The sequence below is a fragment of the Ceratotherium simum genome, chromosome 9, assembly GCF_057802395.1.
Source record: "Ceratotherium simum simum isolate JZ-2026a chromosome 9, ASM5780239v1, whole genome shotgun sequence".
Lineage (NCBI taxonomy): Eukaryota > Metazoa > Chordata > Mammalia > Perissodactyla > Rhinocerotidae > Ceratotherium > Ceratotherium simum.
This window is the reverse complement of record NC_141908.1, coordinates 69,747,224-69,772,647: the sequence shown is the minus strand read 5'-3', so window position 1 is coordinate 69,772,647 and position 25,424 is coordinate 69,747,224. Positions and strand designations below refer to the sequence as shown.

At 33.9% G+C, this 25,424-nt stretch overlaps 1 long non-coding RNA gene across 2 annotated transcripts in view; it reads right to left on the bottom strand.

The window, feature by feature from the left end:
- LOC147916332 (uncharacterized) overlaps positions 1 to 22,592 on the bottom strand; it is a 95,012-nt gene extending 72,420 nt beyond the window's left edge. For both annotated transcript variants that reach the window (XR_015553120.1, XR_015553122.1), the window contains exon 1: positions 22,492 to 22,592. This is a non-coding gene — a long non-coding RNA (uncharacterized LOC147916332). The remainder of the gene's footprint in view (positions 1 to 22,491) is intronic.
- Between the last annotated feature and the right edge of the window lie 2,832 nt (positions 22,593 to 25,424).

Here is a 25,424-nt window from a genome sequence, read left to right as displayed (position 1 = left end):
TGGTACATAGAAAGGCAACTGATATTTAAATATTGGTTTTGTATCCTACAACTTTACTGAATTAATTGATTAGTTCTAATAGCTTTTTTGGCAAAGGCTTTAGGGTTTTCTATATATAATATCATGTCATCTGCAAACAGAGATCATTTTACTCACTCCTCTCCAGTTTGGATGCCTTTCATTTCTTTTTCTTGCCTAACTACTCTGGCTAAAACATCCAGCATTATGTTCAATAAAAATGGTGACAGTGTGTGTCTTGGTCTTGTTCTTGATTCTAGGGGAAAAACTTTCATCTTTCCACCATTGAGCATGATGGCAATTGTGGGCTTGTCATACATGGCCTTTTTTATGTTGGGGTGTATTCCTTCTTATACCTACTTTCTTGAGAATTTTTATCATGAAAAGATGTTGATTTTGGGGCTGGCCCGGTGGCTTAGTGGTTAAGTGCATGGGCTCCGCTACTGGCGCCCTGGGTTTGGATCCGGGTGTGCACTGATGCACCGTTTGTCCGGCCATGCTGAGGCGGCGTCCCACATACAGCAACTAAAAGGATGTGCAACTATGACATACAACTATCTACTGGGGCTTTGGGGAGAAAAAGTGGAAAAAAAAGGAGGATTGGCAATAGATGTTAGGTCAGGGCTGGTCTTCCTCAGCAAAAAGAGGAGGATTGGCATGGATGTTAGCTCAGGGCTGATCTTCCACAAAAAAAAAAAAAAAAAAAAAGGTGTTGATTTTATTAAATGCTTTTTTGGCATCTATTAATATGATCATATGAATTTATCCTTCCTTTTGTTAACATGGGGTATCACATTGATTGATTTGTGGATATTGAACCATTCATGCATCCCAGGAATGAATCCCACTTGCTCCTTTAAATGTTGAATTTGGTTTGCTAGTATTTTGTTGACAATTTTTGTATCTATGTTCATTTGGGATGTTGCTCTATAATTATCTCTTCTTGGTGTCCTTATCTGGCTTTGGTATAAGAGTAATGGTAGCCTAATGAAATGAGTTTGGGACTGTTTCCTCCTCATCAATTCTTTTGAAGAGTTTGAGAAGAACTGGTTTTAATTCTTCTTTAAATGTCTGGTAGAATTTATGAGTGAAGTCATCTGGTCCTAGACTTTTCTTTGTTGGGAGATTTTTGATTACTGATTCAATCTCTGTACTAGTAATGTGTCTGTTCAGATTTTCTATTTCATGATTCAGTTTTGGTAGGTTGTATGTTTCTAGCAATTTATCCATTTCTTCTAGGTTGTCCAATTTGTTGTTGTATAATTGTTCATAGTAGTGTTTTATGAACCTTAGTATTTCTGTGATCTCAGTTGTAATGTCTACTCTTTCATTTATGTTTTTATTTATCTGACTCTTCTGTCTTTTTTTTGTAGATGGCCTAGCTAAAAACGTCTGTCAAATTTATTTATCTTTTCAAAAAAAACACCTGCTTTTAGCTTCATTAATCTTTCCTATTGTCTTTCTAGTCTCCATTTTATTTATTTCTGCTCTGTTCTTTGTTATTTCCTTTCTCTGCCAACTCTGGGCTTAGTTTTTTCTTCTTTTTCTAATCCCTTAAGGTGTAATGTTAGGTTGTTTATTTGAGATCTCGCTTTTTTCTTAATGTAGGTGTTAATCACTATAAATTTCACTCTTAGAACTGCTTCTGCTGCATCTTATAACTTTTAGTATATTGTGTTTCCATTTTCATATGTCTCTAGATATATTTTTGATTTCCCTTTTGACTTCTTCAACTCATGATTGTTGAGGAGCATCTTGTTTAATCTCCACGTATTTGTGATTTTTCCAGTTTTCCTCTTATAATTGATTTCTAGTGTCATACCATTGTAGTCTAAAAAGATGCTTAATATGATTTCAATATTCTCAAATTTATTAAGCCTTGATTTGTGGCTTAATATATGATTTATCCTAGAATCGTTCCATGTGTTCTTGAGAAGAATGTGTATTCTGCCACTGTTGAATGGAATGATCTGTATATGTCTGCTAAGTCCATTTGGTCTAATATGTAGTTAAAGTCCAATGTTTCCTTATTGAGTTTTTGCCTGGAATGATCTATCCATTGTTGAATGTGGGGTATTGAAGTCCCTTACTATTATGGTATTACTGTCTATTTCTTCCTTCATATTTTTTAATATTTGCTTTATTTATTATATCTCCAATGTGGTGTGCATAAATATTTACAATTATATATATTTATTTTAAATATATTTATTTTTTACATATATTTATTTTACATTACATATTAAATTACATATATTTATTTTATATATATACATATATATTACATACATATATAAATAAAATTAAATTATTGTTATACTCTCAAGATGAATTGACTCCTTTCTCATTGCATAATGACTTTGTGTCTTGTTACAGTTTTTGGCTTAATGTTTATTTTATCTGATCTAAGTATAGTTATCCCTGCTTTTTTTGGTTTCCATTTGCATGGAATATTTTCTACCATCCTTTCACTCTCAGTCTATGAGTAGCCTTAAAACTGACATGAGTTTCTTGTGGGCAGTGTATAATTAAGTCTTGTTTTTTTATCCATTCAGCCACTCTATGTCTTTTGATTAGAGAATTTAGTCCATTTACACTTAAAGTGAATATTGATAGGTACGGACTTACTATTGCCATTTTCTTAATTGCTTTCTGGCTTTTTTGTAGCCTTAGTTCCTTTCTTCCTCTCTTGTTCTTTTCCTTTGTGATTTGATGATTTTCTGCAATGGTGTGATAGATTTCTTTCTCTTTACCTTTTGTGTATTTACTATATCATTTCCTTCTGTTGTTATCATGAGGCTTACGTAACTCCTCTTATAGTTATAACAGTCATTTTTAGGCTGATAACAACTTAACTTCCAATGCATACAGAAGCTCTAAATTTTTATACTCCTCCTTTACATTTTATGTCTTTGAAGTCCCCATTTACATGTTTTTATATTGTATACGCATTAAGAAATTATCATAGTTATATGTTTTAACACTTTTGTCTTTCAACCTTTATAGAGTTATAAGTGATTTACCCATTACCCTTACAATATTAGAGCATTCTTAACTTATATATATATTTACCTTTAGCAACAGGTTTTATACTTTCATATGTTTTCACATTACTAATCATTATACTCTCATTTCAGCTTAAGAACTCCCTTTAACATTTCTTGTAAGGCCAGTCTAGTGGTGATGGACTCCTTCAACTTTTGTTTGGGAAACTCTTTATCTCTCCTTCAATTCTGAAGGACAACTTTGCTGGGTGGAGTGTTCTTGGCTGGAAGATTTTTTTTCTTTCAACACTTTAAATACATCATCCCACTCCCTTTTGGAATGCAAAGTTCCTGCTGAAAAATCCACTGATAATCTTAGGGGAGTTCCCTTGTACGTAGAAAATTGCTTTTTGCTTGTTGCTATTTAGATTCTCTCTTCAATTTTTGACAATTTAATGTAGCTCGGTGTGGGTGTCTTTGGATTTATTTGATTTGATCCTTTTTGGGCTTGCTGTAACTGGATGTCTGTTTCCTTACTCAGGTTAGAGGACTTTGCAGCCATTATTTCTTTGAATATGCTTTCTGATCCTTTCTCTCTTCTCTTTCTAGGACCCCTATAGTGTGTGTATATATATATATATGTCCATTCAATGGCATCCCATATGTCCCTTATGCTATGGCCACTCATTTTCATTTTTTCTCTTTTTGTTCCTCTGATTAGATGAATTCCACTGCCCTGTCTTTAGTTCACTGATCCTTGTTTCTGATTGATCTAGTGGGCTGTTAAACCCCTCATTGAATTTTTCAGTTTAGTTATTGTGTTCTTCAGCTCTGATTTGTTTGGTACTTTTTTTATGTTTTCTTTTTATTGATAGTCTCACTTTGTTCACGCATTGCTCTCCTGACTTCATTGAGCATCTTCATGACCATTATTTTGAACTCTCTATAGAGTAAATCACTTATCTCCATTTCATTAAGATTAATTCCTGGAGATTTATATTGTTCTTTTGTTTGGAACATATTCCCTTGTTCTTCATTTTCTTTGACTATCTATTTTGGTTTCTGAGCATTGGATAAAATAGCTACCTTTCCCAGTCTTGACAGACTGGTTTCATGTAGGAGATAAATCTCATCAATCAGCCTGGCCTGAGCTCTTGGTTGCTTCTCAAACCTTTGTGGTTGTCCAACCTACTGTCTTAGTTCTTAGTGACTCCCAGTAGTTGAGGGTGTACCAAGACCCCTCAGTGTCCCAAACACATGGGAAATGCTCATATGCCTTTTCAGGTTCTTGGAAGACAACTAATTGCCTGTCTCTCCAGCTCCCCAATTCACATTAATTGGAAGCTGGCTTTCAGGGTGCAGCTGGGAAAGTCGAGACATTAAATATGCAGTCTGGCTCCTATCTGGGAGAAACCAGGAGCTGGGTATTTTTGCTTACTCACTCTGTGTTGAACCAGAGGGCATAGTCACTAGGTATGCTTATGTGCCCAAATAGAACTGCCTCTTTGTTTTGTGTGACCCTGGAAGGCCCATAAATACCAAGCCACATCAACTTCCACAGCTGGTGATTTGAGAATCAGTTCCTCAGGTGGGAACCTTAAAAGTTGGAGTGTTGAATGTGTAGTCCAAACCCTTCACTCCTGAGGGAGAAGCTGGGAGTTAGGTATTCCCTCCCAATTTGTATGGTGCTGTGCCTGGGGTGGGTTTATGGCAAGAATGTGTTCAGCCTTTCCTACTCATTTCAATGTGTATATTTTCTCAATCACCAGATATGTAGGAATCACTTAGCTAGTTTCTGGATTTGTCTCAGAGAGAACTGCTCTCTGTATAGCTGTATATTTGGTGCATCCATGAAAGGAGGGAAATTCAGGAACTTCCTATGTCACTATCCTAGTGACATTTCTCATAGCTTTTTGATTAGGGGCTTGCAATATCCCTTACCATGATCTAGCAGCTGATCTCATGATAATTGTTAGAAAATTATAACTTTTGTTCATCTGTCAAAGGAGGTATAAACAATATGTCTTCTCAGGTTTCTTATGAGATTAGGGAAATATGTAACTAATTGGTAAATATTGTATAGTTAATTAATGGAATATGTTACTATTTATTTTAAAATTCTTATTACATAATATTTACTATAAGAATATTGAAAATATTATGGACAAAAATCAAGAAAACTAGTAATCACATAACCCAGAGGTAAACATTGATAATATTTTGTAAATGTATAACAGTTATCTGTTCATATAGTATTGCTATTACCAGCTATCCTAGTTTATACAAATATAGACTGAATAAACAAAGAACTATATTCAATTGTTTCTTTGTATTCACTATCATTTAAAACAGCATTTTATTTACAGTCATTATATGCCTTCCTCCCAATTCTTTCATTTGTTAATAAATATATCATTTTATACTCTTCATTTCATAAACTCTATCTTTCAAACTCATCTTTAAATATAACAGATTTGGAGCTAAACAATAACCACATATCTAACATCATAAACAAGAAGCTAGTTTTAAATATAATGGAAGGTTTATCTTGAAAATTTTAGTGAAATTTGGAAACCACCCACTATGAAATACTATGGAAGAGCTAAAAGGACAATATTTTTGCTTTTTTTTTCCAGCTTCATGAGTTGAAAGCTTAAATAATTAAATTTCAGCTTTTCTTTTTCTTTTTTTGATATAGTTAAAGCTCAAAATTTCCCTCTAAGCACTTTTTAGCTATATTCTACAAATTTTCACGTTGCTATGGCATGAATGTTTGCGTCCTCCCAAAATTCATATGCTGAAATCCTAACCCCTAAGGTGGTGGTCTCAAGAGGTGGGACCTTTTGGAGATGATTAGGTCATGAGAGTGGAACCCTCATGAATGAAATTGTGGCCAGTATAAAGAGGCTGCAGAGAGAACCCTTTTCCTTTCTGCCACGTGAGGTTACAGTGAGAATACAGCCATCTATGAAGCAGGAAGAGTGTCCTCACCACACATCAGATCTGTTGACACCATAATCTTGGACTTCCCAGCCTCCAGAAGTATGAAATAAGTTTCTGTTATTTATAAGCCACTCAATTTATGGGATTTTTGTTATAGCAGCCTGAACAGACTAAGACAGACATGATATATTTTTATTTTTATTAGGCTTTATATATTTTCTAACTGCCACTGTGATTTCACCATTGACTCCTAAGTTATTTAGAAGTGAGTGTTTTTTTAATGTCCAAATTCTCAAGAGACTAGAAAATATAGTTGGAGTTTTTAAAATTCACCTTTATAATCTGTAAAATGAAGTGCCATTTATATTTTGTATAATTATGAATATAATTGGTTTTATATCTGCCACATTGCTATCTTCTTTGTTTATTCCTCCCTTTTTTTTTTCCCCCCTGGATTGAACAATTTTTTAAATGATTTCTTTTTGTTTTTAGAGGATCAGCTATTTAACTGTATCTTCTTTTATAATTATTTTAGTAGTTAGACTAGAGATTATAACACGCACCCTTGATTAATCTAAATATTACTTTCATTTAATGCTTTTACCACTTCTGAAATAACATAAAAATCTTGCAACTGCTTAGCCCCATCAAACCTCTCCCATCTTTTGTGCCATTGTCATCATATATATTTGTCAATGTTATAAATCTCATAAGACACTATTATTCTTGTTCTTTTAAAAAATCAGTTTTTATTTATATTTATAAAAGCGTTTACCCTTTTTGGTGCTCCTCACTCCTTCCCACAATTTTAATTTTTTTACTCTTTCTTGCATAATTTTGTTCCTGCCTGAAGAAATTTCTTTCCTCTTTTGTAGTGCATGTCTGCTGGAAATATATTTTTTCCGGTTTTTTCTTTTGTCTGATAATATCTTTGTTTTGCTTTTGTTTTGAAGACTGTATTTGCAGGCTACAGAATTCTAGATTTGCATTTTTTGCCTTAAACACTTTAAATATGTCATTCCATTGTCATCTAGCTTCATGCTTTCTTTGGAACATCATCTACCAGGCTTAATTTTGATCCTTTGAAGGTAATATGCCTTTTATCTTTGCTGCTTTTAAGATTTTTTCTTGCCTGTGATTTCCAGAAATTTGACTATGATGTAGTTTTGGTTTCCCTGCTATTTATCATGCTTGATTGAGATTTATTGAGATTCTTAGAGCTAAGGATTGGTACCTTTCATCACATGAAAAATTCTTGGCTATTATTATGTTTATTTTTCTAAAAATACTGCTTCTGGCCCACTCTCTCTCCTCTCCTCTTGGGTCTCAAATTACATGTGTGTGAGATGTTTTCAGCATATAATACAACTATCTCTTATCCTTTTTTTCTTATTTCAGTTTTTGCCTATTTTTTAATTTGAATACTTTGCATTGACCTATTTTCAAGTTCAATTAATCTTCTGCTCTTATCAGTCATTATTATATGTATCAATAGAGTTCTTAATGTTCATAATGAATATTTTAATACTAAAGTATCCATTTGATCATTTTTATAGATTTGAATCCTTAGTTGAAATTATCCATTTACCCCATATTTTCCTTATTTTCTTTGTAGATAACAAGATATAGACGCTCTAGATTATGTTATCGTTCTCCAAGAAATGTTGCTTTTTTTTTTTTTTCTGGCAGGCATTTAATATAACAACTGAATACCTCGATATTGCCAAAGCTTGGCTACAGGCTTTATTTGCCTGTTTTAATTTTACATTTCCTGCTGGGGTATGCAATGTGCAGCCTCTGAAATTTCTGCTCAGTTCTCTAACCTTCCAGGGAGTCTTTGAAGTTTATCCCTCCATATGCTTGGGGGACTTTTTTTTACAGATAATTGGAATCTTCTCTATGGTGACTTGTCTCCCAAAATGCCAACTGCTTTGGCAACTTTTAACTCTGATCTTCATTTCCTCTGCCCAGCAAAACTATCATTTTCTGCAAATGTTTTCTTTACCTTCAATGCAGTTTGGAAATGCCTTTAAAGAGAAAGATGAATTAAATGTGGGCTCACATAAGTGTTTTCCTCCTTTGGCTGCTTTCTGAAGACTGCAAACAAATTTTTAATATATTTTGTCGTGCTTTTATAGTTCTTTAGGTTGGGAGATTATAAATCTACAATGGCCAAGACTGGAAGTTCTATTTGGTATTACTTTTTTGAAATGCTTTTTTGCATTTATAGAAATAATCATATGAATTTATTCTTTTGTATTATGAAAATGATGAAAGTCATTGACTAATTTTTTTATGAGAAACTAACCTTACATCTCTGGAATAAACCCAACTTGATTATAATGTATTATCCTTGTTATACATTACTGTATTTCCTTAGGCTATGCACAGCTATTGGATAAGAATTTCCTTCTCAACTTCTTATATTAAGGTTATGTTCCTATCATATAACAGTTAAGGAGATGCTGCCTCTCATTTTAATCTCTAGAAGAGTTTGTGAAATATTGGTATTATTTCTTCTTTAAAGTTTTTTGCATAATTTACAAATGAGGCATCTGTGCCTGGAGTTTTCTTAGGAGGAAGAATTTTAACGGCTGATTCAATATCTTTAATAGATATAGTGTAATTCAGATATCCTTTTTATGTTTGCATCTGCTTGATTAGTTTCTCTTTCTATGGTTTTATCCTATTGAGCTACATTTTCAATTATTTTTGGAATGAAGTCATTTATAACGTGTTCTCATTAATTTTTTTGGTGCTTAGGATCTGTAGTGATGGCCCATTATCAACACCAATATTAGGAATTTTATTATTTTATTATAAATTCTATTATATAGTACAAAGAGCTGACTTTTGTTTTTCTCTATCTAGTCTTTGATTATTGTACTTGTTAACAACTTATCAGTTTCTTCTATACATTTACAATTTTCTTCCTTCTTTGATATTAATTTTGCTATAGTTTTCTTACATTCTTGAATTTAATTTTTATATAATAAATTTTTCCATCTTTTTTCTATTCTTATGTACTTAAAGTTATAAAATTTACTTCCAGCCAAAATAGATCAACGAAGTCATATTTACTCTCCTCACTTAACTCAAAAATGAGACAAAAATGTGAAAAAATGATTTTAAGTAATTGGATATCAGGTAATAACACTGAAAGATAGAAAAAATAAATAATGAGATTATCCGTATTCTTACCTCAACTTACTACATTCAGAAAATGTAGCAGCACAGGGAAAAAGGAACTCAGGTAGAATCTGGAGGAATCTCTACATTGAGGAATCAGAGGTGAGATACTGGAAAGACCAAGGTGGCCAGAGCTCATAGGGCAGAGTACCAAAAGTAGAATGCTGCACAGGAAAGAATTTTAGAGATCCGTGGTGGACTCCTTTAGAGTATTCAGTAGAGTACTGAGACCATCACATGCAGACGATGAAATTACCAGAGACTTTGGAAGGAACCACACGAAAGGATTAGTGATATCAATCCCTGGAGCTCACATAAGAAAAGGAATAACGGCTATTCCCACTAACCAGATTGGAAAAAATCTCACATTTATTGCTCATTGGATAGAGTACTCATAAAGGTCTTGACCTGGTAGTGAGGAATAATTAGCTCTATCTTAAATGCTAATCTGGTACCACCCCACAGTAATAAAAGAAAGAGTTGAAGAGATAAAACAGTTTCCAAGTAGCTTAACTGCATCTTAGAACAAACCTCATAAATATTTAAAACCATACATATGTATCCAGCTTCCAAAATTGTAAAATTACAATATCTGGCATCAATAAAAAAATAACCAGGTATGCAAAGAATCAAGAAAATATAACCAATAATGAGGAGAAAAATCAGTCAACTGAAACCAACCCAGAATTGACATGGATGTTAAAATTCACAGATAAGGGCACTGAAATAATAATTGCAATTGCATTCAATATATTTAAATGCTAGAGGAAAAACTGAAGATGTTAAATGGAGACACGTTAGATATTTTTTTAGAAATCCAAATCAAATTTCTGAAGTTGGAAACTACTGCATCTGAGATAAAATCTACACAGGATGTGATTAATGGCATATTAGATATTTCAGAAGAAAACATTACTGAACTTGAAAACATAGCAATAAAAACTATACAAAATGAAATACAGAAAAATAAAAGACAAAAAAATGAAGACAATGAAGAAAAAGAACAGAACAACAGCGTGTTGTAGGACAACTACAAGCAGCCTATATACATGTAACTGGAATACTCAAAAGCAAGGAGAGAGAAGAAGGACAGAAAAAATATTTGAAAAAATTAATAGCTGAAATTTTCTGCTTTTAAACTGGAAGACAGCAATAAATGCACAAATCCAAAAAGCCCAAAGTAGCCCAAGCATACTACACCAAGGCGCATCAAACTCAAATGTCACAAAACCAGTGATAAAAAGGAAATCTGAAAAGCAGTCAGAGAAAAGACATATTAGGTACTAAAGAACAGAGATAAAGATTTATAGAGTTATATGTTAGAAACAATGCAAATCAGAAGGCAGTGGAGCAACTTCTTCAAAGTACTGAACAAACAAAAATAATAAAGTCAATCTAGAATTATATTCCCAGTAAAAATATCCTTGCAAAATAAAGCCATATAAAGAACTTTTCAGAAACACAAAAGCTGAAAGAAGTTTTCACCACTAAACCAACCCTCCAAGAAATGTTAAAGGAACAAGTCCATTAGACAAAGAGCAATGACATCACATGGCAATGGGAATCTACAAAAAGAATGAAGAGCATTAGAAATGGTAACTGTGGGTAAATATATGTAAGATATTTTTCTTATTATGTAAATCTCTTTAAAAGACAGTTTACTGATTAAACAAAAATAACAACTAACAGCTGTCCCTGTTGCTGGGCCCTCTCAGTTGTTGGTGCCCCAGGGAATTGCCTCAGTAGCAGAGACCCACCTCAAGGGCGAGGGGGAGTCGACATCCAGTGACTAATCAGGGCAGGGATAGAAAGTCCTGGACATTATGGTCCAACATGAGCCAACACTGATGGACTCTTTTAGACACCATCATGGGGTCGGCTAAGGTTGCTGAGCCTGCACCAAAAATCACTTTCTTACTTTGCCCTGTTGTGTTTCCTTCTGATCCCTCCCAAAGGTCTTGATCTCGTGGAAACTCCCAAATAAACATCCTGAACACTAAAGTCTGTCTCAGAGTCTTCCTAGAGAATACACAAGGCTTCAGTTTAAATATTTTCTTCTGACTTAATGTGTAGTTCTCTAGTTTTTTAATCTGTGTCTGTTCTGCTTCCAACTTCATCCAATGAGTTTTTTCATTTGTTTTTGTTATTGTATTTTTTTTTAAATCTAAAATTTCCATTTGAGTCTTCATTAGAGCTTCCAGTTCTAGGCCAAATTTTAAAATCTTGTTGTTCTTAATCATTTTGCGTATTAACCTCAGACATTTTCAAATCTCTACTTGATAACACCAATTTTTAAATTTTAAATTTCTTGTGCTTCTGTTTAAATTTTCTGATTTTCCTTTTGTTCTTACTTAAATCTTGTGTACTGTATGATGGATTACCTTTGATTGAGTACTAGATATTTTTTTTGAAAATTATAGAGATTATTTAAAGTTCTATTTGGTGATTACTTTTGCTTCTGAAATTCAGCTAGGCTCGGGGCACTAGCAACCCCAAATCACCTTGATCTAATCATGGATAGAGATGACTTGCACTGAGCTTCAAGCACTCTGACTCCTAATAATTTGTAGTCATTTGGAGTCTCAATCAAATACCTGGGGTTGTTTAGCAGGGTCCCTCTTCCTTAGTGGACTTCAACCTCCAATTTTCACTCTCTGAGCCCCTGAGATTTGTAAGTCCTTCTTAGGCTTTCAGTCTCTCAGAGGATGTTTGTGGAATCAGCAAATGCTTTGAGGAGAAAATCAGCACTTCTCGTGGGTCTTATATCTCTGATCCTCCCCTATTCCTCTGTCTTGGCACTGTAGATCCTCACCAGTTTGGGATCTTGATGCCTTCAAACAGATTTTTCTTTTGTCCAACTTTTCTAGTTGTTCTCAGTAGTATGGTTAATTTGAAACAAGCACTTCCATCACTGCCAGAAGCAGAACACTTGGATCAGATACATTAATAAACCCCATGGAGAGAGAAACCAGTACAAATATATTTATGAAGAAACTAGACTAGAAATATCCAGGCTAAGTCTTAGATAAAATAAGACTTTAGTTGAATGCGCACACATCTTTAGAACACAATCTCTGAGGGGCCCCAGTCTTACAGCCAGCATGTTGGGGAGTACAGAGCATTATTTTTACTCAGGCTAAAACTAGAGGACTACTCTGAAGAATTTGAGACCTGCCTGCATGGGTACAGGGTGCCAAATGTAGTGAGTTGAATTGTGTCCTCCAAAAAGAAATGTCCAAGTCCTAACCCCCCATCCCTGTGAATGCGACCTTATTTGGGAATCGAGTCTTTGCAGATGTAATTAAGTTAAGGATCTCAAGATGAGATCACCCCGGACTTAAGTTGGGGCCTGAATCCAATGACTAGTATCCTTATAAGAAAAAGAAGAGGGAAGTTTGTGATACAGACACAGGGGAGAAGGCCATGTGAAGATGGGGCCAGAGATTAGAATTATGCTGCCTCAAGCCAAATAATGCCTGGAGCCACCAGAAGCTGGAAGAGGCGAGGAAGGATTTGTCTCTAGAGCCTTTGGAGGAAGCATGGCCCCGCTGACACCTTGATTCCGGCCTCCAGAGCTATGAGAGAATAAATGTCTGTTGTTTTAAGCCATCCAGTTTGTAGTAATTGGTTATGACAGCCCTATGAAACCAATACACTGAATGTGGGATGTGCTTCAATGTAGCTACCAGCTTCTCTCAGCATTTTTAAAATGATCCGTTCTATCTGCCTGCTCTTTCTCTCTGCACACTAAAGTTAACATGCAACACATCAAAACAGTCAAAACTCTCATTCAACTCTAAAGAGACAATAAAGAAACTCTGCAGGTTTTTATATTTAATATCTGTTTAAGAGTTCCAGAAAAAGAGAACGGAGAAAATATAGATACATAAATTGTTAAAACAAAAAAAAAAGCATTTGAATTGAAGACAGACACAAGTCTTCAGACTGAAAGGGACTAATATGGACCTAACAGTATTAAAAAATACCCATATATAACTCATAAAACTTCAGAAGAGCAAGAAAATACAAGATGATACAAAATCTTTAGTCTTCTCATCAGCAAGCCTGAATGATAAAAACAGAAATGGAATTATACATTTAAAAATCTGAGGTAAAATAATTTTCAACTGAAAAAATTTCACCACTAGCAAAACTATCAGCCAAAAGTAAGGGAAAAATAAAGACATTTTTAGATATATTTGGACCCAAAAAACTTACTTTTTTTGATTCATGATTTTTTATAAAAATACTTAAGAATGCCATCTCGTATAATGAAATATCTAGAAATACAAGAAAGATAAGCAAGGGATCTTCAAAAGTGCAGATTCAAATTAGACATGTGCAATAAAATAATTTTTTATCATGGTAGGCACAAACATGCCTAGAACACAATGAAGCCAAGTTAGGATATTTAACAATTGTGTGATTAAATGATAGGCAGCAGAAATCAGTCATCTGACATCTCTTTCACAAGAAAAAAAAGAGTCCATTAAAAAATCAGGGAAAATAGTATTTTTAAGAAAAACACGGTCTTTGGTAGCATGATTTTGACAAGTTTAATGGAATGTTAGGAGACTAAAATTCATTTGACCTTGATGTTTGAAATATTTTCTTTAAATTGTTTTTTTCTCCACAGTTGCAATTATAATATTTGGTTCTTCGGTGAATAATGTCATTTATAAAAGAACAAAATCATAAAATCTATGCATTAGATTTCAAGTATTCAGAACCAAGTAGACAACGTGAAGAAGACCTAGCTGAAGATATAAAAAGAGGGTTGGAGGGGAATGTGGGGACACTAATACCATCTCTGACAGGTAAGAGGTCAAACAATAATGTCTGAAGCAGATGAATAAAGAACTAAAGTTTAAATATAGTTTTTAAAATTGTAAATATAAGCAACAACAACAAAAATAAAAGTCATACACTGACAGTCTTCAGCTGCTGCCCTTTTAGATACATCATCATGAAAATGAAATGATATATGTGAAACAATTCTGAAATAATGGGTAATGTAAATTACTGTTCACATCTGTATTTGCATTCTTTCAGATTTCATCCTTTTGTAAATATTAGTGCACCTGTTTCTTGATGGCCTGATTAAACTCATCACCCATCTTGACCTTATGATAACTATATGTGCCACTGACTGCTCACCAATGTGGATTTTGTCTTACACATGGAGCTTAGTTTAGTAAAAGAGGTGGTAAAGTGTTCTGGTTAGGTGCACAGACTCTGTTAGTAAGATTGCCTAAGTGAATCCTTGCTCTATCATTTAGTAGCTTTTGTCTTTAGGCAAGTTTCTGTGCCTTATTTCCTTAACTCCAGAAAGATGTTAAATGAACTAATAGGTAAAGCACTTTGAAAAGTGCCTGGCATATATGAAGTGCTATGTAATAAATTAATTAATATTTAATTAAATAATTATTAATACAACATTAATTTAAAATTAAATTAAACAATTAATTAATTATTAATAGTTAGTTATTATTATTATTCTATCATTATTATAATTCTTATTACCTAAGTCTTCCTTTTTCTACCCCAGAAAACCAACCTGAACTTATAATATTTGTGCAGTCATTGTAATTTTTGATATTGGCATTAGCAAATGGCTATAATTTGGTTGAATAACTAATAGACTAGCAAAGAAGATATCTGAATCTAACTCTTCCAATACTGAAAACAAGGGTATAATATTAGGAAACTCACCGAACCTGTTTGGTTCTTCAGCTTTATCAGGAAAAAAAAAAAAAAATGGGTAATAGTACCTGTCCTGACTGTTCCTTAACAATATGATATAGATCAAAAGTGTTTTTAAAATAAATCTCATTTGTGGCATGGCAAAGCAAAATAATTTGAACAATAGCTAACATAAATAGGTATTTGAGTCAAAACTTGATGATTATAAACAGCTGTTTAAGGGAAAGCAGGATTCTAGAGACAAGGAGTGTAGACCAGGAATCATAAGGCATGGTCCCCAAACCCAACCATTCAGTTCACATATCGTGTCAGCATGGGCAAGATGAATAACCACTGCAACCTCAATATCCTCATTAGTAAAGAGGGAATAAATTTACTTACCTGCCTCTGTTAGAAGGTTGTGAGAGTCATATCAAATTAGATAATAAACTGAAATCGTTCTTTTACTAAAACACATTAAACCAATAAAGGTTGTTATAAATATGCTTTTCTGAATTAGATCAGTTTTTATTTGACAGATATGGATGGATCCATGCACAAATGGACTATTTCTGCTTCTGGGATATGAAAAGTGTCATTATCTAATTGCATGATATATAAGAATGTAACCATATACAGAAACAAATATCACATGTAGAAACGTGTATGGACATACATAAGACCAAAATCATGTTGATTTATTTTTCAACCTCAATAGTGTTAATTTACTAAAGATGCAGGGCAGTTTTTTTGTGCCTATATAGTTCTGTGAACTAGCTATCTTTAATATTCTGACTGTCAAGGAAATTTAGTTATCTGATTAAAAAGCTGATGCTTTGGAAACTTTAGACAAGGATGTCATTACAATACTACATGACAATAATAGTTTATTTTTCTTTCTTCCTTCATTTCTTTTCTTCCCCTGCCTTTGATCAAACTAGATAAAGCACATTGCGTCGAGATTGGTGGTTTCATCACATTACCATATTTCAAAAAGGTACATATTATTGTCTGAATGTTTGTGTCTCCCCAAAATTCATATGTTGGAAATCCTAATGCCAAAGCTGGTGGTGTCAGTGAGTGGAGTTTTGGGCAGGTGCTTAAGCCAATAAGATGGAGCCCTCATGAATGTGATTGCTGTCTTACAAAAGAGGCTCCGGAGAGAACCCTAGCCCCTTCCACCGTGTGAGGACACAGCGAAAACTCATCGGCTCTAAATCAGGAAAAGGTCCCTCACCAAAACGTGACCATGCCAGTGCCTTGATTTTGGACTTCTCAGGGTCCAGAACCATGAGAAATAAATTTCTGTAGCATATAAACTACCCAGTCTGTGATATTTCATTACATAGCCCGAATGGACCAAGATAGTACATAGATATCAGAGAAGTAAATTGGTCTTCACACCAATAAACCTATAGGATGTGGGGATATGAAGACAATATTTCTGTGAAATCAAATGTGGCTCTCTACAAACTATTAAGAAAATAATCATTTCAAGTTTTTTGTTCCTCAAAGTGTTTCTAAATCCTGAAAGTAAATATAAACATGATGTAGGGCACCAAAATAATTGTATACACATATATACAATGTGTATATACATTGTAAATACACAATGTAATTTAACCTAAAAATTACAGGAGAGATGTATGCATATAGCAAAAACTGATAAATACATTTAATGTAAATATAAGTACATGCATATATTTGTGTTTTTTTTACTAAATGAATCTTTAAATTTTTTACTAAACAAATCTTTAAAATTTTGTGAGATGTGATTTCTGGACTCTATATGAATATATTTGTGGTGAAAAGTGAGAAACCTGAAAAATCAAGCAAAAATAAAAAATATTAATTTTCTCAGTAATCCAGAACATGGGTTGGCAAACTACAGTCCACAGGCTGGCAGTAAAGACTTACTGGAATACAGTCATGTCTATTTGTTTGTGCCTTTTTTATGGTTTTTGTCAACCAGAGGGCAGAATTGAGTAGTTACAAGAGAGACATTATGTCTCACAAGTATAAAATGATTACTATCTAACCCTTTAAGAAAAAGTTTCAGACCATTTATCTAGAAGAAGTCACATGATTTCAGAAATTGTACACACCCATAGAAACAACACATTCACCACCAACAGCATTTCAAATACAAGATAAAAATATTTCTTGGGATTAAAAAATATTTTCCTCCTTCTGGCCATGCTTAAAAAAAAGAACATAAGAAATTAGAAGGGTGAGATACACCTGAGAAGAAAAAAGAGCTATATTTACCTGACTTGGTGGAATCAAGAGATTATCACAATCGGAAATTTACGTCAAGGAAGAAAGGGCTCCTTGATAAAACAGAGAATTTTATTTCTGAAAATGAATTAAGTGATTTTCATAGTATTTGTGAATGTCCCTTGCTTACATTTTCATAGATTAAATCCAAGAAGAAATTCAATAGAGAAAGAACATAACCATAACTAGTGGCTCAAAAATTCACAGATACAAACTCTCAAGAGAAGAAATGTTTCGTATATATAGATTCTTTCATTAAAGAAAAAGTAGCCAACAGAAAGTTTGACAAAGGCATGAGGATAATCTTGGAATTCCTTCCCCCTGGCATTGGACGTAGCGTCAAGGGAAGCTAGGGAAAGCTGTAACAAAAGGCTATTTCAGCTTCAGTGCAATGCTACTGCAGTGAGGCAGAAATGACTTGTTATTTATTCCTAGTGCTTCACCTTGATATCGTTTTCTACAGGGAACATGCTGGGCTAATTGGAAGTACTCAGGATCAACACTGGAACTCACGTCTTTACATACTGAGACAACAGGGTGGAGTCCTCAGAAATGACCTTTCCATTTCCATGTCCATAAAGCTCAAGGTGTAAATGTAGAAACATTTTTGAATAGATTTGAGAGAATGTCTTTTTTAATTGAACAACTATTACCACTTACAAATTCATGGAAAATGAACTTTTATACACACACACGTATGCACATATGTATATGTATATATGTATACATGTTCATATATGAATATGAGTATATATATACATACATATACATACATACATATCCATACATAAACAGATATATCCCTTAAAGCATAGCTCTGTCTTCATATCTATCCTATCGAATCCACTCATTAATTTAAGAAATATTCATTGAATTTTTAATATACTTCAAGCTCTCTGCTAAAATTTAAGAACATATTGGTAATCACAATAGCAACTGTCCCTACTTTTATGGAGTTTATATTCTACTGAAGGAGAGAAAAATTAAAGAATAATTATACATACATATACTTTTGCTGTGTGTTATTACAGAAAAGTAAGGGTCAGGAGAATCTGACAAATTAAAACTTCAAGGAATGTTTCACCAAGGAAATGGTATTTAAAACTGAGATCTGGAGAAGAGACTCAGACTTACAGGATTTACTGTTGGTTTCAAGTTGGTACCTGGTGGTTGTATGTATATGGCCAGATGTTAATTACTGCCTATAGTAGTATTGACCAGGCAATGTTCTAGCAATGTCTTGGGTGAAAAGGAAGAAGCAGGCTAAGAAAATGTGTGGATGTCTAGAAGCTATGAGAAATAGATAACAAATACTTTGGAGAGCAAAACCATAAAATATATTTGAAGAGCTAAGTAATAAAGTATATAGAACATGAAAAGTTTAACAGAGATAAAAGTAATATTTTGCATATAGGTTGAAAATAAATATACAGCAGCAAAAATGGGTTTAGAAATCCCGTGGAGTGTGAAGACAGAGGTTTGGTCAACATCAATAGTGCCATGTGACTCCAAAGAAAATGAGAAAGGAAAGAAGGGAAGAAAAAGAAAGAGAAAAAGCAAACATCATATAAAATTGAATTAATAAGATGGGCAGTAGTCCTGCATTAATCCTCACTGGTGGAATATTATATTTACTTTTATATATTTTTTATCCAACTTGTTCAAAAATTAAACATAATACTGTGTTATATGAAGTATAAATAAAAGAAATGAGAATTTTTGACTTATTCCCTAACAAGATTAGGGACAAGATTTGAAAACAAGACAATTGCCTATCAAGTGGAAGAACAATTGGAACTTCTGAAGCACTGAATTACAGAGGGGCATTAATAGAAAGTGTGGATGGAAGACCTGAATTCAGTAGTAAGGAAGAATCTTCTAGAAGCAGAATCTCCCAAAGACAGAATACATTGTTTTAGTAGATGGAGAGTTCCACTACTGGAGTTTAACTACTATGATGCAATTTTATAAGCTATTTTCTATTTAATGATATAATGAGAACACTTTCATATACTATTATATGTATTTCCTTTATTATATCATTTTTAATGATTCCAGATTATTCAATCATATAGTATATCTTTATTTGATTTCCCTTTAGAGAATAATTAAGCTGGGTTTTTTTGTTTTTTTTTATCAATACAAACAGTGTACCACTGAATAATCATGTGATTAAGTGGGCCTAATAGCCTAAAGGGTATATGCACTCAAAAGGCTTTTGATAGGTATTTTCAAGTTGCTCTCCAGAATTATTACACTGCTCTATATTCCCACCAACAGTGAGCAAGGATATTTGTTTCCTTATACTCATGGAATGTTGTAGTCGAAGAAAGCTAAGTCAGTAGGCACAATATAAAAAATAAGGCACAACCCAGCTATAACTAGGCTGAGTCAGGTACATAGCACTAGTGTCATGTTAAAAATTTATGAAAGGGAAACTAACATTAAATATGAAATTACAATAAAAGTTGAAAAAAGTTGAAATAGAAATGGAAATTAGATTTGGTAATTAGAGAGCAATATTGTAAGAATTTAGCCTTAGTTAAAAATATTTTCATATCAATGTAGCATATGAATGATTACTGGTTTCTTATTATTAAGTATATTTGCAATTATAAAATTATTTTATGATCTACAAGCACAAGGACATCAAGAATCGAGAATCAATGCTAAGCCATTTACAAAGATTCAGGGCAATTTGTTTTGTTTTGTTTTGTTTATATCTTACCTCATACAGGTCTGATTATAACAGATAATAGAAAGTAATGTGTCCATGACCCTCACTCGACCTTGGTTTCCTCATACTATGCAATGAGAATAATAGTATATCTCACATAATCATTTAAGTACATTAAGTAAAGTGAGTGAGCTAATGCATATATATCTTCATCACAATGTCCAACACATGAAAATAGCTAATATTTATTAAATCTTACTACATTACCGGTATTTTTATAACTCTTTACACGTACTAGCTCACTGATTCTCACAAAAATGCTACGGAATAGGTATTATGATCATCTACGTTTTATAGATGAGAAAGTCAAAGCATAGGAGATTAAGGACCTTATCAAATCGCATAGCAAGGAAGTGGTATTGCCTAGGTGGACCTCCTGGCCTAATTTTAGAGCTTTTATTTCAAATCTCTACTCTTTATTGCCTCTTGTAGTAAGCACTCGACACATACCTTTCTATAATAAATATGCATTCTGTAAATTGCAATTTTTATACTACTTTGTTATATAAATTTAATTATACGTATTATTGTTTTAATGATTTCTCAGAACATATTTCAGCAAGCTGCATAACTAACTTAATTTGAACTAATTTTCTCTTTGAAAATACTTGTAACAGAATTTTGCAGGTCATAGTAGCTTCGCAGTTGAAAGTCTCCTTATGAGTTTTGCAAAGTAAAGAATTAATCCTAATTGTCTAGTTGCAATATTCTTAGCAACAAGATAGTATCTTCATCCTCCAGGATTAATAATTTCAATAACATCACAAAGCCTGATGCTTAACAGATGAATAGTCTCTAAATAATTATATTTCCCTTCAAAGTATTTCCTTGCATAATTTGCTTTTGGTTCCAAAGTGAACACATGTTTTCAGATAGGTGTTATCACCTAAGATTTTACTTTTAAAGAGTCTTTAGGGTAGTCTGGGCAGAACTCAACCCAGAGCAATGTGCAATATGGTGATGGAGTAGCCCCACATCCTGAGGAACTGAGGATTTGGAACTGAGGAGATTTAGATGCAACACCATGTGAAATCCATACTCTACTTCAGTTTTCCTGCTTAGTAATACTGGTGAAATAATTCACTGTAGTAGGATTTTTCTTTTAATCAGATACACAAATTCACTTGTAGCTATCTTTACTTGTGTGGCACTCCAGTGCTCAAGATAACAGTGATATTACAGTTCCAGATAAACAAGCAGCCTATTTTCACTCATCACATTTACAACTGTTTCATTACCAAAGATGGCACTGTGTATTTCTATTTTCGCTCTGCTAATAGCACACAGTTGAGCCTGTCGAGTAAAGAGGATTACTCTGGAATTTAGAGACCAGGGTTCATACTCTGCTTACGTCCATCTGGCTCAAAGACACTAGGCAAGTTAACCTCTCTAAACCTCAGGTATATCATCTGTAAAATGAGTTAATGATAGCCACCACCCATGGCAATATTATCAAGATTAAATGAGATAACATATGTAAAGAACTTGGCCCAGTTCCTGATTTAAAATGTGTTAAAATATACCTATCATTAATTTTAGAAATAACACCTTAGGTTTAATATAGCCTATCATAATTAGTTATATTTTAATTTAACATTGCCTATGATTGAAGACATGGTAACAAATCATAATTTTACTTATTTTTCAAAATTAGTTGTACCCTCACTGCTAGGAATTCGTAAAATATTCACATTCATACATGCACACAAATGCTTGTCTCATCAGCTTAGTATAGTTTGATTTTGTTTTTTTTAGTTTCTATATACTATAAACTGATGCTTGTTTAGAGGAAATTAATTTCTATGAATTTGTGAAGCAAATTTTAGAATATGTTAGTTCTAGAAATATTACTGTTGATTAGGGTGTATTGACATTATCTGTTTGTATTCCTTGGTGAGAAGGGAGGAGTCTTCAATTTCTATGTTGTCTGAATCCTTTTTAGGCAGATGAAGAACAGAAAAAGAAATGTTCCAGACCAAGGGAACAGCATGGGGTGATTTGGGATAAAATAAAACACACAGGAATCAAAGCAGTTCATTACAACTGGAGCATAGAGTTCGTGAAAGAGGGGAACAAGAGGCAGGGCTGGACATAAAGGCCACGTGTAGAAACAGCAATATTTGGAAGCCAAGTTGAAGTATTTTGATTTTACCTATGGTCACTTGGAAGTCACTAAAAAGTTTCCAACCAGGAATTGACATAATTAGATCTCCTTTTTGAAATTTTTTTGTGGTTCAGGAATAGATGAGAGGAGAATAATCCTAGAAGTGAAGAGTGAAAGTGGTCTGGTTTGGGGAAGCAGTGGCAGGAATAAGACTGTAATTGATTGGAAGTGGAGGTTGGTCACCCTCAAATTTCTGCTTTGGGTAATTGATAGTAAAGTTTACTGGAATAGGAAACATTTGAAGAGAGGATGGCTTGGGGAAACAAAAATGAGTTCAATTTTGGAGTTAGGATCCCCGTGAGTGTTTATCAAGATAGGCTTGATAGTTTGAAGAAATAAGCAAAGCCTTAAATATCAGTAGCTTAACCCATAAACATTGTCAACAACTGTCAAGGGTCTGAGATTTTACCCTATTTTCAAACTAACCAGTTAGGAGGTCACAGTTACATACAAGGACAAGGATTTCTGTGTCAGTGACAAAGGACATTAGTACTCACGGCACAGCAGGTATCACGAGCTTGGGTTCACGTGGGTTCTCTCTGCTCCACAAGCCTCACAGGGGCACAGGTGGATGCTGTGCACGCAATCGGTTCGTGCCACAGCTGAGGAACTCCAAGCCTAGGAAAGCCCTCATCTTTTAAAGAAGGCCACTAACCTCAGCTAACCCTCCCTGCAGAGGCAGTTATTATCTTTACTGTGCTGGTCAGTGAACAAATCTACCCTCTGCCCACAGGGAGTTACTATCTCCATATTCCAAGGCTGTTTGCTATACAAACATCCTTGAAAAGATAGAGCGGAACAAAAACTCTCACAAGACATGTGGAAATACCATAGAGAATTTTTCCCCAATAAAAGTTTATTTTTCCTTCACACAAAGTCTCATATTTGTACTTTATCTCTTAGGGCATCCCTCTTTTGAGTGGTGATTAGTGTATCTAGGCTACTTCGTTCTTGTTGCTATGACATTTTTAAATAAAAGAGACTAAAGAAAGTTTTTTGATGCCCATATCAAAGAATAACAAAAAATATGGATGATTTGGTTATTTTATTCATATTCTTTATTGGTTCACGGTGGGAAGTTTTAAGTGGGAGGAAGAAATCATAATGTGCCTGCTCACCTTAGAATCAGAGATATCAAAAAAGAGTAGAAAGTAAAAAGTTTAAATTGTGATACTTTTCTGGGCATAGATCTCTGGAAAAAAGGTGGGAATCCCCTTAGGCAATGCCAAAATTCTCTGGAGAATACCCCAAAGTGACAGGGAATTTATCCTAAGATGGGAGACCATGAAGTTTCCAGGACAACGAATAGTTTTTGTCATGGCCTAGTGATGGAGAGCTCCAGGTGAGGTTGTGTCAGCTTAGTGTCTTTAGACTCAGTCCCTTAGCAACTTATCCCAAAATTGTTGTATAACTGCATGAAAAGAGACCTATTTCTTTTGCTACCTTTGTTGCAGGAGTAGTGAAACAGCCATGACTCACTGGCCCTTAGAGCTGATGGAAAGAAGCATGAGCTTGACCACATGTATGGAAGCCACTATTGAGTGGAGCAGACGACCCAAAGACTTAGATACAGGTTACTAACTGCTGCTGGGAGGACCTCAACCAACTAGGACCCACACTCAGTCAGGGGGCTCTTACTGAGCTTGGATTGACATTACCATCGTCAGTCTAGGATCTGGGGTCAAAGTACTTCAAATCGTTTCCCCGAGGAAACAACTGATTACCTCACAGTTCTATCTCACAGGAAATAATCGCATCCACTTAACTAAGCAGGATGAGCAGAGGTAGTCTTCTTTTAAATCCATTGTATTTTTAAGTGCTTAAATTGCTGATCTATACACGCCTGGAGTAAATAGTTATGCGTGAGTTTTTAAATAATTTTGTTTGTAAAAAACAAACAAACAAAAAGAATATTCTTAACTCTACCAGTCTTAGTCCATAAACCAGTTTACATGCCTGTAAATATTTTCTCACCTCATCTTATACCAAAAATATCATAGCAGTAAAATTGCTGTCAATAGGGAGGATTAATGCTAAATGACATTCAGATGTATAAAAATTGACACTGGAATCCAATTTCCTTTCCTTAATCAATATTTTATTTATGTTTAGCATCCTAACTACTTCAAAATAATTTGAGGAAGATTTTCAAATTACTCAGATAAAATTGAATATTAAAATATAAAATTATAAATATCTATATGAAGGCAAAAAAATATTTATGTGGTATGTTGCTTGAAATAGCTACTTTAATAAGAACACTGATTTTAATTTTAAGATTTCTCAAAACTGAAACAAATATAAAATATATACAATATTCTGTATATACTTAAAATATATAGAATATAGAGAAATATATATTCTATACTCTAATTTAGAAATACCAACTCAAATTCTAGGAATGTCACAAGTATTCATTTACTCTGGCTCAAAATCTAATATCTATTTTTTAAATAAAATTTTTATTTTAGAATAGTTTTAGATTTATAGAAATCATTGCAAAGATAGTAGACACCACATATATCCCACACCTAGATTCCCAATTACTATATCTTACATTAGCATGATACATTTATCACCACTAATGAACCAATACTGATATATGATTATTGTATTATTAGGGTTCTTCAGAGAAAATAGAAAGAGATTTATTATAAGGAATTAACTCATGCAGTTATGGAGGCTGAGAAGCCCCAATATCTGCAGTCAGCAAGCTGGAGACCCGGGAGAGCAGATGTGTAGTTCCAGCCCAAGTCTGAAGGCCTGAGAACCAGGAGAGCCAGTGGTATAAGTTCCAGTCCCAAAGCCAGCAGGCTCCAGACCCAAGCAGAACAGATGTTTTAATCTGAGACCAAAAGGTGGAAAAGACCGATGTCCTAGCTCAGACAGGAGGAGTTCCCTCTTACTCAGCTTCTGTGTTCTATTCAGGTTTTCAATTGACTGGATGAGGCCCTCTACATTAAGGAGAGCAATCTGCTTTACTCAGTCTACAGATTCAAATGTTAATCTCATCCAGAAACACCCTTATAGACACACTCAGAAAAACGTTTGACCAAATAGGCACCCCATGACCTAGTCAAGTAAACACATAACGTTAACCATTATACTTATTAACCAAAGTCCATACATCAGTCAGATTTCCTTAGTTTTCACCTAATGTTCTTTCTATGATGCAGGCTCCCAACCAGGATATCACATTGCATTTAGTCTTCATATCTCCTCTTGGCTGTGACAGTTTCATAGACTTTCCATGTTTTTGATGATCTTGACAGTTTTGAGGGGTACTGGTCAGGTATTTTGCAGTCTGTCCCTCGATTGGAATTTGTCTAATATTTTTCTTACCATTATTCTGGGTTTATGGGTTTGGGGAAGAAAAGCCACAGAGCCTTCTTATCACATAATATCAAATAAACATTTTATCCACATGACT